The 13,163-nt window shown below is 31.3% G+C and overlaps 1 pseudogene; it reads right to left on the reverse strand.

The window, feature by feature from the left end:
* Positions 1 to 5,070: 5,070 nt before the first annotated feature.
* LOC149261984 (uncharacterized) lies at positions 5,071 to 12,756 on the reverse strand (annotated as a pseudogene).
* Between the last annotated feature and the right edge of the window lie 407 nt (positions 12,757 to 13,163).

A 13,163-nucleotide genomic window follows, 5' to 3' on the forward strand; every position in this document is an offset into this window, starting at 1 on the left:
TTTTTCAGGGCCAGGACTTAGGCCACTGCCCAGAACTTCATGAAACTTCTAGAAATGATAAATGACATTGGAACAAAGGTATTAATGAAAACAGTTGATCAATGACTTGACTGGACCCTTACTAGCCATGACATGCATCTCATCAAACATGTCACAAATATGAAATATACAGGTCATAATAATATATATCATCGTAGGCATCTCATACTTATATGAGGTTCGTAAATAAGAATTGTTGTCATATCACATTAGCTTCATTATCTATTAGGTCATATATTCATTTTTCATTAATTTCCAAATCAAAACATGATGAGAGTCATACATCAAGTCTGGCATAAAACATACTCCTAACCAGCATATAAATAACATAAATAACAAGGATATACAACCATAAAATCCACATATAATCCATTACATTTACACATGAAATAATAAGGAGAAATATCTCTTATTAATGAATGCAAAAGCCAACTAGGTTTGGGACTTCCATGAACCACCCAACTATAGATTGGCTGAACGAAATATTTATTTCAACCAATCACACTCGTGCGATATTCCAAGCATGAATGTGGGACTAAAAACCAAACCAAGCCAAGTTTCCTCAAAATTTACAACAATCCCCACCAGATAACTAGGCCCTAAACAATCATGGATGACATCAAATTTCTCCACCTACATTGTGAGTAATTTTCTTGTCTTCTGGTCTCTAGGCTTTACCGTATATCCTGACATACAATGGTCAATGATTCCTAGGTGTAATCAAGACTCCACCCTCTAGGATTCACTATATATATCGTTATTCACTAGTCAAAGATTCCTAGGCCTGATTGAGCGCACACACCTCTAAGATTTACCATATATACTGACATTCACTGGCTAAGGATTCCTAGGCCCACTGAGGCACACAGAATTCGGCTTTATCCCAATCCCACCTTCTCCGGTCCAAGGATTCCTAGGCCCACTGAGGCACACAAAATCTGGCTTTATCCCAATCCCACCTTCTCCAGTCCAAGGATTCATAGGCCTTGTGTTATTTCTTTCAGAGACCACCTCACATAGTTTCAAAACCATCCAGAAATAAAGCTCAACCAAACACAAGAGAATCCATCACACCGTGGCTATCTGGAAAAATGGCAAGTCAAGGATAAAGAACACTATCACACTTGGAAAAACCCATGCTAATGACAACAAGAGAACCAAATACACACACACATATACCATGCATGCCAAATATTGAAAGGAAATCACACATGCAAATAAATACCTGCAATAATACTGTTGTAGCTGCTTGGTTCTGCTCTTCCTTGCTTTATCCTTGTTTCTCTTTGCCTTCTTGGTCCTTCCTTTACTTTCCTTGGTCCAATGCTAGAGTGCTTCAAGAAAACTCTAAGTGTCCAAGAGTGTGTGAGAGAGAGAATAGAGAGAGAGCTCCAAAAATGGACTGAAAAAAGGTACCAACTGATCCTCATAAACCTTTTGATTAATGAGACCTCTATTTTCTTCATTTTTCGATTATTTTCCTTCATTTTCCTCTTCAGATGTAGCCTGTGACCTTTCACCTTACTTTTATCCTAATTTCTATTATTTTCATAAATAATTTGCAAAAAATGTCAATTTGCCTTTCCAAAGCCTTTGTCTTTGCCTTTGCCAATTTCCCTTAGCCATAATAAACCAAATGAACTCCCACACTAGGATGTTTTTCCCAACATTCATATCGGAATACGTGTCCCATGACCTTGGTTATTATTTTTCCTTTATTAAATTTATTACATGGAATTTTGACTAGGGTTGATACAGTTCTCCCCTAATCACACCAAGTTTGTTAAGCACATGGTTCAGAAGCTGGAATTCTTAGTAGTTGAAACATTTCCCCCATCCTCCCAACCTCTTCATCCACCCCAATCCAAGTGCCTACTCCAATTATCCTTCATCCTATTCCCCTCTACTTCTCTCCTTTCTTAAACTAAATTTTGATGGAATCTTAAAAGGAAAGCTTGGGAAAATTCATTATGGTGGCATATTCAGAAATCATCTTGGCTTAACTATCTAGATATACTCTAACACATTGGCCATCAACAACAACAATGTATTGGATTTATGTACTCTCCTTGAAGTCCTAGAAATAGCACAAAAACAAGGCTACTCAAAACTTTTGTGGAAGGATTTTCTCAACTTATTTTTAGATGTTATGTAAGCTCTAAAACTGTACAACTATTCATAAATTATCTAAGAGTTGGAACTTGGAATAATTGATTTAGAAAGTCTCCTCTCAAATCGTCATCATTGTTGTCATTTTCCCTAACCACATATAAAGATCAAGCAACAAGGTGGAAGATATGCTTGCAAATTATGGTTCTCTGGTATCTTCAACAAAGATCTCCTCCACTTGGCATCTTTTGGTAGATACTCTTCTCAAGAAGGCTTGCTAGAAGCTCACTCTAAAAAAAATTCCCTAGATGGGGTTTTAGGTGTGCGAGATGGCGGGGCCAAACAATAGTACATGTTTCTCTTATTTTGAACTTTTTGAAAACATGTTGTCTTTGGCCTCTCTTAGAAGAGTGCATTTTTGAATATGTTATGGCCTTCCTAGTGACTGACCAATATAGAAATACTACTTCATTATGTAGTCTTGTATTTTGAAGGCAATATAATTTTACTCCACCTAAAAAGGTAAAGGAATCCTAAAAGGTGACATAGAGACAAAATTTGAAATTACACAACTAAGAATTTAGTGAAGTAGTTATTACTAAATAAAATTAAACATAAATAATTGTGAAATTTGTAGCTTGAAATCGTTATAGATATTAGTCTACCTGACTATTAATACTTTTTAAACCTTAAGAAATTCTAGTCTTTTTTAAAGAAATTTTGTAATACTTTGGGATTTGAATTTTGGGTAGGGAAGATAATAGTGTTTTTGTCCAATCATTCAACATAAATCCCATTGACCTATATATAATCAAAATGTAAAGTAATTTTTTTTATATAATTCATAATATACTCTAATATAATCAATTGGGGTTATCTCGGGTAGTTGGGTGGAATGACTATTATCTTCCCTATCCAAGGTCAAATCCCTACGAGTAGCACGATGAGCTATAATGCCTTGATAATTATTGTTGCAAGGGCTTCATTCCTATAAAAATTGTTGTATTAGCTTCAAGACTTGTGAACTCTCGATAGAGTATGCTAGTGGGTTGGCACCAACAAACTCACTCCATCCAAACTTTCAACTAAGAGGGACACTGATTTCTTTTCTGGAAAAAAAACAAAAACAAAAACTTTTATATATAAAATTTCAAAATAAATTTTAAAAATCCTAATTAGTTTTGTGATTAATAACTTGCATAATTGATAGTATATTTTTAAATATAACTATCAAATAATAATTTATTTTTATATGTAATTATACACATTTTCATAAACTATGTCCTACAATCCAATAAAGTATGTAAGGAAGAAAGAGAAATTACTTATTTATAATATTTTTTATATTCTAATTCATTTATGTTTGGTTGTGATTTGGTTGTTGCTATTGATGTAGACTAGCTATATTAAAAAATAGTAATTTAATTATATCCTCTATTGAAATATATCTCTTAATAATAATGTGATTTGATTGTTGAACAATAAAGTATGTAAGGAAGAAAGAGAAATTACTTATTTACAATATTTTTTATATTCTAATTCATTTATGTTTGGTTGTGATTTGGTTGTTACTATTGATGTAGACTAGCTATATTAAAAAACAGTAATTTAATTATATCCTCTATTGAAATATATCTCTTAATAATAATGTGATTTGATTGTTGAACATAAAACATGTTATTTCATTATTAGTGTTCATACTACCTTTAATCTTCCATGTAGAATAATGCGAAAGAATATGTATTTGAAACCATTGGATATACAATTTGATATTAGTGTGATTTGATTGTTGAACATGAAACATGTTATTTCATTATTAGTGTTCATACTACCTTTAATCTTCCATGTAGAATAATGCGAAAGAATATGTATTTGAAACCATTGGATATACAATTTGATATTAGTGTCGCATGCATAGATTTATTGTGAGAGTATCCCACCCTCATTATTGAAATATATCTCTTAATAATAATGTGATTTGATCGGTGAACATAAAACATGTTATTTCATTCTTAGTGTTCATACTACTTTAATCTTCCAGGTTGAATAATGTGAAAAAATATGTATTTGAAACCATTGGATATACAATTTGATATTAGTGTGGCATGCATAGATTTATTGTGAGAGTGTCCCACCCTCATTCATAGATTTTTTAAATCCATTTAATTAAGCTGATAGGCCTTCTTTTGAATAGTTACTTATCTACACAGTCATTTTTTGATTGACATGTGGCACACGATTTTTTTTTAATAGAAAACAACTCTTGCCGTTGGTTTTTCATAATACGATTTTGCGGAGGAGAACCACAACAGTAAGCTCGTTGGTTTTTCATAATAGGGACGACGATTTTGCGAAGGAGAACCACAACAGTAAGCTCCTCTCCCTTCTCGAAGTTGCTCCGATTGCCACTATTGAAGTGATTCTCCAGATGTAGTGGCAATTTCAACCGCTGGTGGTGCCATGATCATATCGAGTGGCATTTCAGTGACATCTTCCACGTCTGCGGATGAGAAAATTGCAGGTATAGAATTATTCATCATCCAACCGTTCAAGGATATTTATTATCTGTGAAGAAAACCATGAAGTTCTAATTGAAAACGTCAAGGATATTTATTATCTGTGAAGAAAACCATGAAGTTCTAATTGAAAACGTCAACCGTATGGAGACTAAGTTAAGCCACTTGTGCACTCGATTCTAGTATGAACGGAGAGTGCGGCCAGATTATGCATAAAGATGCCTAACAAAGATGGAAGATGAATTAAAAAAGACCAAAGAACTGGGTTGTGTGTTTACTTGTCAGTGGATATAATAATGACTCCACCACCATATCAACCAGTCTCAAGTTCGAGCCCATTCAAAAAACCCCTCAATCACCCACTCTGCATTTAATGTAATGGATAACAAGGAATTAACTGCAGTTATTATTCTTTTGAATATGAAGATGCAGAGCCTGAAGAAACTGAAACGGAACTGAAGCCGAAAACGCCACCATTGTCGTCACCATTGTGTTTCTTTGTCTGGTGAGCTCTAGATTCATCTTAGTGCAGAGTTCCATTTTACGTCTGTCTGCCAAGTTCTATATTCATCCTAGTGAAGAGATCCATTTTACTGACTTCGATTCCGCTATAAACCTCCGAAAATCCCACCAAAGCATCCACTAGATCTTGAACGGGGTTATTTTCGCCGCAGTCATCAGTCGCTGACTATTAGTTCCTAGCTGATCAAAATCCCACCAAAGCATTCATCAGAGCTTGAATAGGGTTATTTTTGCTACACTCGTCGGTCTCAGACTATTTGCACCCAACTGATCAAAGTCGAGCCCTTTGGACGACTTCCGCTGGCTACAATTTTGCGGCTCCAATAATCCCAATCCGTTCTCATAACATACAAAATTCAACACAACATTGCAAAGCCCATCCACACTCTTTTACATACAAATAAATCATTACCTCTTTTACATTAAATCTTCTCAAATCTTCTCAAGATATATTAAGTGTTTCTCTGATGATAGACTCACTTTGGAGTCCAAAAGATTGAGTTAAAAACTTCTTATAGGTCATTCCACACTCTTTCAATACACTCCCACACTCTTTCAATACACTCCACCTGTATGGACTCATTATTCAAAAATAATTTTGTTATTTGTTTGTCCTACAAATGAGAAGAGGTTAAATGATCAAATTCCGCTAAAGATTCAAGATTTGCTCAATAAATTTTTAGACATAATCCAACATAACTACGTGTTACCCATCAAATTGATTTGATCTTTAATACAAGGATATTTCATTTAATAAATTATTGAGAAATCTTTTTAATATATCTATTTATTAAATATATGTTCAAAATGACCAATTTTCTTTTCTTTTCTTAACAACTTTTTTATTTCAATAAACCTATCAACATCTCTTTACACCTTTTAAAACAATAACTAATTTTAATTAGTTTCGTTTTAGAACAATGACTAATTCTAATAATAAACTAATGTTTCAAAACCCATTTAAAATGCAACCTAAATTAAAATGCACCCTCATGTTAGGTTGTACATCAACTACTTTTTTCTCGATATATAAATGCATTCCATTTATTAATATATGAAATTTCAAATAATTTCCTAAAAGGAAAGTTGATAGATGCCACTCATGTCTATTTCTATGATTATAATAATAAAGGCGTTCACCGAATTTGTACAAGGATGTATATTGAGCCACTGTCAACTTCTAAGGGTTTGAAATATCATTCTCTATTCTACTTGTGATTTTCTAGAGGGTGAGATTTTTCGTTCTTATATAAAGAAAGTTAGGTAGTGTTACATTTCTTAATTTTAATAATACATTTTTTATAAACTTCATCAAAATTTAATTTGGTTGTAAAGATTTTAATATTCACTATATTTCAATTTATGAAAATTACATGCACTCACTTATTATTTTGATTTATGAAAATGACCTGTGTTGACATGTTACTATGGTAAAAGATAGAATTTACATTGAATTCTCAGGCAGTGTGGTTTGGCATATCTTATTGAGGTATTATAAAAAGTTAAAATCATTGTATATTTGTGCATGCATTGATTAATTAAATTAGTTTCTGTTTTTAATTTATCTAATAAGATTTTGAAATTAATTCCAAGTGAATATTGCATATGAACTTGTTAAATTATAATGAGATAAGAAATCTAAAAAATAGAGAATTAATAATTTATTTATGGTGAGAAAATATTTGGATTAACTTTATATATTTATTTGGTGAAAGTGTTTAATTAAATGTTTATTCATTGGAATGATGTGTTGAAAAAATTATTGTCATTGATGTCAAATAATTTATAAAAATATATATTATATATCATTATTTAAGTATATTAAAAAGAGAGTTTTCATGATAAGGAGAATCAAAAAGTGAAATGGTGACTACAAATTGTTCATTATCTATGGTATTTGGAAAAAAGAAATAAAAACATGAATTAATTATTTAATTAAAGAATTGAAGTAAATTTTTTAATTCACGTCTTTTCATGAAGGATTATGATAATTCATAAAAGGAGAAGGCATTTAAAGGAAAGTGTGAGATAAAATAACGAACGATTCCTCTTGGCATTTTGGTTGTAACTTTTTTCTGGGCTTCAAATGGTGAAATTTTGATTATACTGAAGAGAGATCGAGGAGAACATATGATTAAACCTTTAGATCTTCATTCACTATACTTTCATAGATATACACACTGGAAGTTAGGGCTTGTGATTGGTCTTGAAATCTACTTTGAATGAATCATATAGGGATTTCACTATAACTTACTTTCTTGGACATTTCAAACCATGAAATTTTGGGGAGAAGGAGGATAAATATCTAGGTACATATGATCAAAATTTTAGACATTGGTTCATTATGTTTTCTGATATATGCCCCATGGAAGTTAGGGTTCTTGAATAACCCTTTAATTAGTTTCAAATATATCAGTTTATAATTTTCTCTATAACTTATTTTTTATATGTTTTAGTCTATGAAATTTTCTCTATAACTTATTTTTTATATGTTTTAGTCTATGAAATTTCCAGAGATCTGTGGAGACATATAGTAGTACCTTCAATAAAAAAAATTAGACTTTGTTATTATTTAGAGATTTCTTTATGGAAGTTAGGGTTTTTGAGTGGCCCTAAAATTAGTTTCAGACATGTCAGCTTGTAAATTTTTCCTTAACTTCTTTTATGGGACCTTTTAAACTATGGAATTTTTAGAGATCCAAGGATACATACAAAATTTACTTAGGTTAAATTTTCATAATCATATTTGCATAATTGGATATATAGTTTTTATATACAAGTTTGTTTGCAGGAAGGGCAAAAAATAACAAGCTTTAGGAGATTTACCATAAATTTCATTTGGAGATTCAAATTTTCGTCACACTTAGTGAAGCTAAAAGTAGTGAGCATACCTAATAAAGGTAGAAGTGGTAAGCAAACTTAGTGAAGACAAGAAAAATAAGCAGACCTAATGAAGGAAAAAGTAGCAAGCAAACGTGAAGAAGGTAATGTGAATGTTATAATATTTTGAAGAAGTTATATGCACTAAAGAGGAGTTGTAATCGAGGGTTGTTACTCAAACTAGGGGATTGGTGTCTCTTTCTAAGTTTGTGCTTAGTCCTGGTAACTGATGTCTCAGGTAGGTTGGTGCATACAAACATTTGAAACAGTAGTTTGGTTCATATAACAGATTATAAAAAGAAGTTTTATACTTTTTTCACAAAATAGTTTCCATGTAAATCTTGTGTTCCATGTTTTCCAATAGATAGGTGTCATATGTATGGTTTTTGGATGTTTAAATAAGTAAAAATTGAATTATATTAATTCCTCAACCCCCTCCCCCTTCTTAGTATAAATGTGTTCTCAACAATCAGTATCAGAGTGGGTTCCATACGAAACAATTTCACCAATCGATGGCAGATCTCAGAAGCACACATGGCTGGTCAAATAGGTTTTTCCATGACATCAAAACCCATGGAAACTGAAAAAAATTGATGTCTTGGAAAATGTTGAAACATATAGAGAGGTGGATCTTGAGGAAGAACTCATTTCTGCCTTACTCAAAATAAAGAATCTTAAGAAAAATAATTTGATACAAAAGGAGTTGTTTCATAAATATGAAGAGGATGATTGTGATGGAAAATAAAATATGTCAGAAATAGAAGAAACAAAGAAGACTATTACCATCCTAAAGATTCAATTAGAAGAGGAAAAAATGATTTCAAGTGTGAGTCTAGTTGAAGGAGAAAAAGAAAATTTTGAGAATTTGTAACCTAAAATTATTTCCTCAGGAAATAAACTAGATAAGTGAACTTCTTAGTTGAATAGAAACTTGAATTTTGAAATAAACACTAAAAACATTATATGATATCATCAATTGTAAAAGATCACCATTCACTAAGATTGGTATTTTCTATGATATGAATCAAAATAATCCTAAATATGATTCAAATTATTAGGCTAGAAAGTCACCAAAGAAACTAAATGAAGAAAAATATAAAGGCTATGCTAATATTCTCAAAAGCTCCAAAAAAAATTGAAGGAAACATGAAGGAAAAATAGGAAGTCCTATAGAATCTCGAGCTTCCTCACAAGGGAAACAAGTATCAATTTGAAATATATTTTCCATCAAGGTGGCCTCACACAACTTGGTATTCTTCGGTTATATTTTTTCTTGTAATCACTTTGGTGATGAAGCAATAGATTGTAGAGCACATGAAAGAAATAGTACCTATGGATTTTCAAATAGAAATTATAATTCATTTCCCCCTTATTTTATTAAAATGCAATAATTATGACAACATAACATTTTTTTATAGAACTGGTATTATAGAATATACGAGGAAAAATAGGGAAGAAGATAACCTTGCTAAAGAATTGACAAAATTTTGGAAAAAGATAAGGAGAAATAAGATCTAAATTAGGAGAAATATATTCTTGTACAAACTGCACTTCATACCCAAAATAACAGGAAACCAATGGTACATTGACAATTATTTCTCAAGCCACATAACAATTGACAAGACCAAGTTTCTCACTTTGGAAAATGTTAATGGATACATCGTGATGTTTGGAGATGATGCTACTGCAAGGATATTTAGAAAAGGTACTCTTAGTCTTAATAATGGAAAGATTAAAACATAAATTTTCTTATATGTTCAAGGTTTGAAACATAATCTTCTTAGAGTTAGTCATATGTGTGAATAAGGGACCATTTTCACAATTCATATTCAAGGTTGTGAGATCAGGAAGGAATCCATAGGAAAATTAGTTTTAAATGCACATAAAACATCAAATAACATATCTCTCTATATGTGTGTGTGTAACCTCAATAATATCAAGGAAAAAAATTATATGTGGGACAAATAGATGAAACTCAACTATTGCATAGAAGAATGGGTTTTATGAACTTTGATAATCTAGTGAAAGTAAACACCAAAAAAGTAGTGAGAGACATGCCAAAGATCAGAAAACCTTAAAATACTATTTGAAACAACAACAACTTGGGAATAAAACAAGAAAAATCTTCAGGACAAAGGAGCACTCAAAAACGAAGCCATTAGAGCTTGTCCATAGATATATTTTCGAGCCCATAAGAACACAAATTATACAAGGTGAAAATATTGCTAAAGAATGACATGGGTTGCTTCCACAAAGAAAGTTTCAAATATTTTGAGAATTTTAAATATTTCAAAGTCATTTTTGAAAATTAAACTAATTTAAAAATGAGGTGCTTAAGATTATATTGAGGAGGTGAATTTATCTCAAATGAATTTGAAGAGTTTTGTGAGTGTCATGAAATAAAGAGACAAATTTTAGTTGCAATAATTCCAAAAAAAATGGAATTGTAGAAAGAAAGAATAAAAATTTACAAGAGATGGCTAGAATGATGTTGAATGAAGTAAAGTTATAATATAGGTTCTAGATAGAAGTAATCAACTCTGCAGTCTACCTTCTGAATAGAGGGAAAATTAGAGGTAACAACAACAAAACACCTTATGAATTATGGAATATAGACCAACAACAATCGAACACTTCAAAAGTATTGGGAGCAAGTGCTACATAAAGGGAGATGATGAGGATTTGGTAAATTATTAATCCAACGCTTATGAATGTAACCTTCTTGGTTATTCATCAAGAAGAAGGGTTTACAAATGTTACAAAAAAAAATTTCACAAAATTGTTGAAAGTACAAATGTTAAAGTGGATGAAGCAAGGCCTCAAACTACGAAATAAAAAATAATCAACATCTAGAAGAGATGATCTACAAGAAAGAAGAAGAAGAAGAAGAAAAGAACATCAATATTACGATAAGATGCCATCTAGATTCATCCATAAGAATTAGCTAGAAAATGTAATTATTGGTGATAAAGATATGGGAGTGTATACTAAACAAATAGTAGCAAGTGCACCAAAACATGCACATTTTTCCTTTCTATCTAAAATCTGGCCTAAGGATTTCATAGAAGCTAACAAATACAAGAAACAAACGGATGACATGGAAGAAGAGATAAATGAAATTTAGAAGAATGAAACATGGGAACTTGTTCCAAGACCAAAAGATAAAAATTTGATTGGCACCAAGTGGGTTTTAAGAACAAGTTGAATGCAGACGGTAAAATATTAAGAAATAAAGCAAGATTAGTTTGTAAACATTTTTCTCAAGTTGAAGCTATTGGTCTTGAAGAAATCTTTTTCCCCATTGCAATACTAGAAGCCATCAGAATGCTTTTGGCATTTGTGTTTTTCAAGAACTTCAGAGTCTACTAGATGAATTTCAAGTCATCCTTTCTCGATGGAAATATAGAGGAAGAAATATGCATTGGATAACCAGAAAGATACTTATTATTAGAAGGATCATTTGTGAACATTGAAGAAAGCACATTATGGGCTAGAGAAAGTTCCCAAAACCTAGTATTCAAGACTTGAAAAATATCTCTAATAACAACGATTAAAAAGAATAATTGAATCATAATGATCTCTACATCAATATAGAAGAAGAAATAAATTTATTGTTGTGGTTTATGTAGATAATATTACTTTTGGAGGTAATATGAAAAGAGTTTGTAATGGAAAAACAAAAGGAATTTGATATTTTCATACTTAGTGAACTATCATTCTTGCTTGGTTGAAAATTTCTCAATCCAAAAAAGCATATTCATTTCACAAAATGAGTATATTAAGGGGACATTCAAGAAATCTAGAATTGAATAATATGCACTAGTCAACAAGTCCATGGTAACAAGTCCATGGTAACAAGTCAATTGAGCAAAGAGGATGAATCTCCAAAAGTAAACCAACATTATATATGCCAATGATTAGAAACCTAGTATACATGATAACATTAAGGTTAAGCATTATGCAAGTAATAGTATTGGTTGCTACCCAAAAAGAAACAAATGTGTAAGAAATGCAAAGAATATTTATATATATATAAAGGGAACCTTGGACTTTGGCTTGTGGTACTCAAGAAATGAAGATTATATACTAAATATTTAAATATTTAAAATGATGATTTCATACTAAACGCATAATTATATTCAATAAACTAAAATTTCATGGTTTGCAATATTCACTTGGAATTAATTTCAAAATCTTATTAATAAATTAAAAAGAAAAACGAATTTAATTAAACAATGCATGCACAAATATACAATGATTTTATTTTTTTAATAATACCTCAATAAGATATGCCAAACCACACTGTCTGAGAATTCAATGTAAATTCTATCTTTTACCGTAGTAACATGTCAACACAGGTCATTTTCATAAATCAAAATAATAAGTGAGGGCATGTAATTTTCATAAATTGAAATACAGTGAATATTAAAATCTTTACAACCAATGTCGGTCTCTGACTATTAGCACCCAACTGATCAAAGTCGAGCCCTTTGGACGACTTCCGCTACTTACAATTTTGCGGCTCCAATAATCCTAATCCGTTTTCATAACATACAAAATTCAACACAACATTGCAAAGCCCATCCACACTCTCCAACAAAAACTTTCCCTTGTCTTGCAAAGCGATAAAATCCAGATGGTTATTATTATGTTCATTACTGCTGCCATGGATATCGTTCCTGTTATTCATAAAACTATGGTGATTGTTGCGGTTAGTGTCTAAGGTGTCTTCAAGATCCAACGAATCCACGAGATCGAATGAGTGGTCGTTGGAGATAGAATTGTTCATCTTCTCTCTCCAACAAACCCTTGCCCTTGTCTCCTGAAGTGACAAGCTCATTATTATTAAGTTCATTACTGCTGCAATGTTGATGCTAGGTGGTTCTCATGCTTTCTTCCCATTACACCTTATTAACATCAATATGCTACATAATCGTTATAGCCGAAAAGAAAAGCATTAGATTATATACTAAATATTTTAATATTTAAAATGATGATTTCATACTAAACGCATAAATTAATAAATATTAAACATACAATATACCTCATACAATAATAACTAAATAGACATTCTTTAACTAATCTTACATCATTTTT

This window comes from Pinus tabuliformis, chromosome 6, assembly GCF_031772625.1.
Source record: "Pinus tabuliformis cultivar Carrire ecotype Pingquan chromosome 6, CPIR1, whole genome shotgun sequence".
NCBI lineage: Eukaryota > Viridiplantae > Streptophyta > Pinopsida > Pinales > Pinaceae > Pinus > Pinus tabuliformis.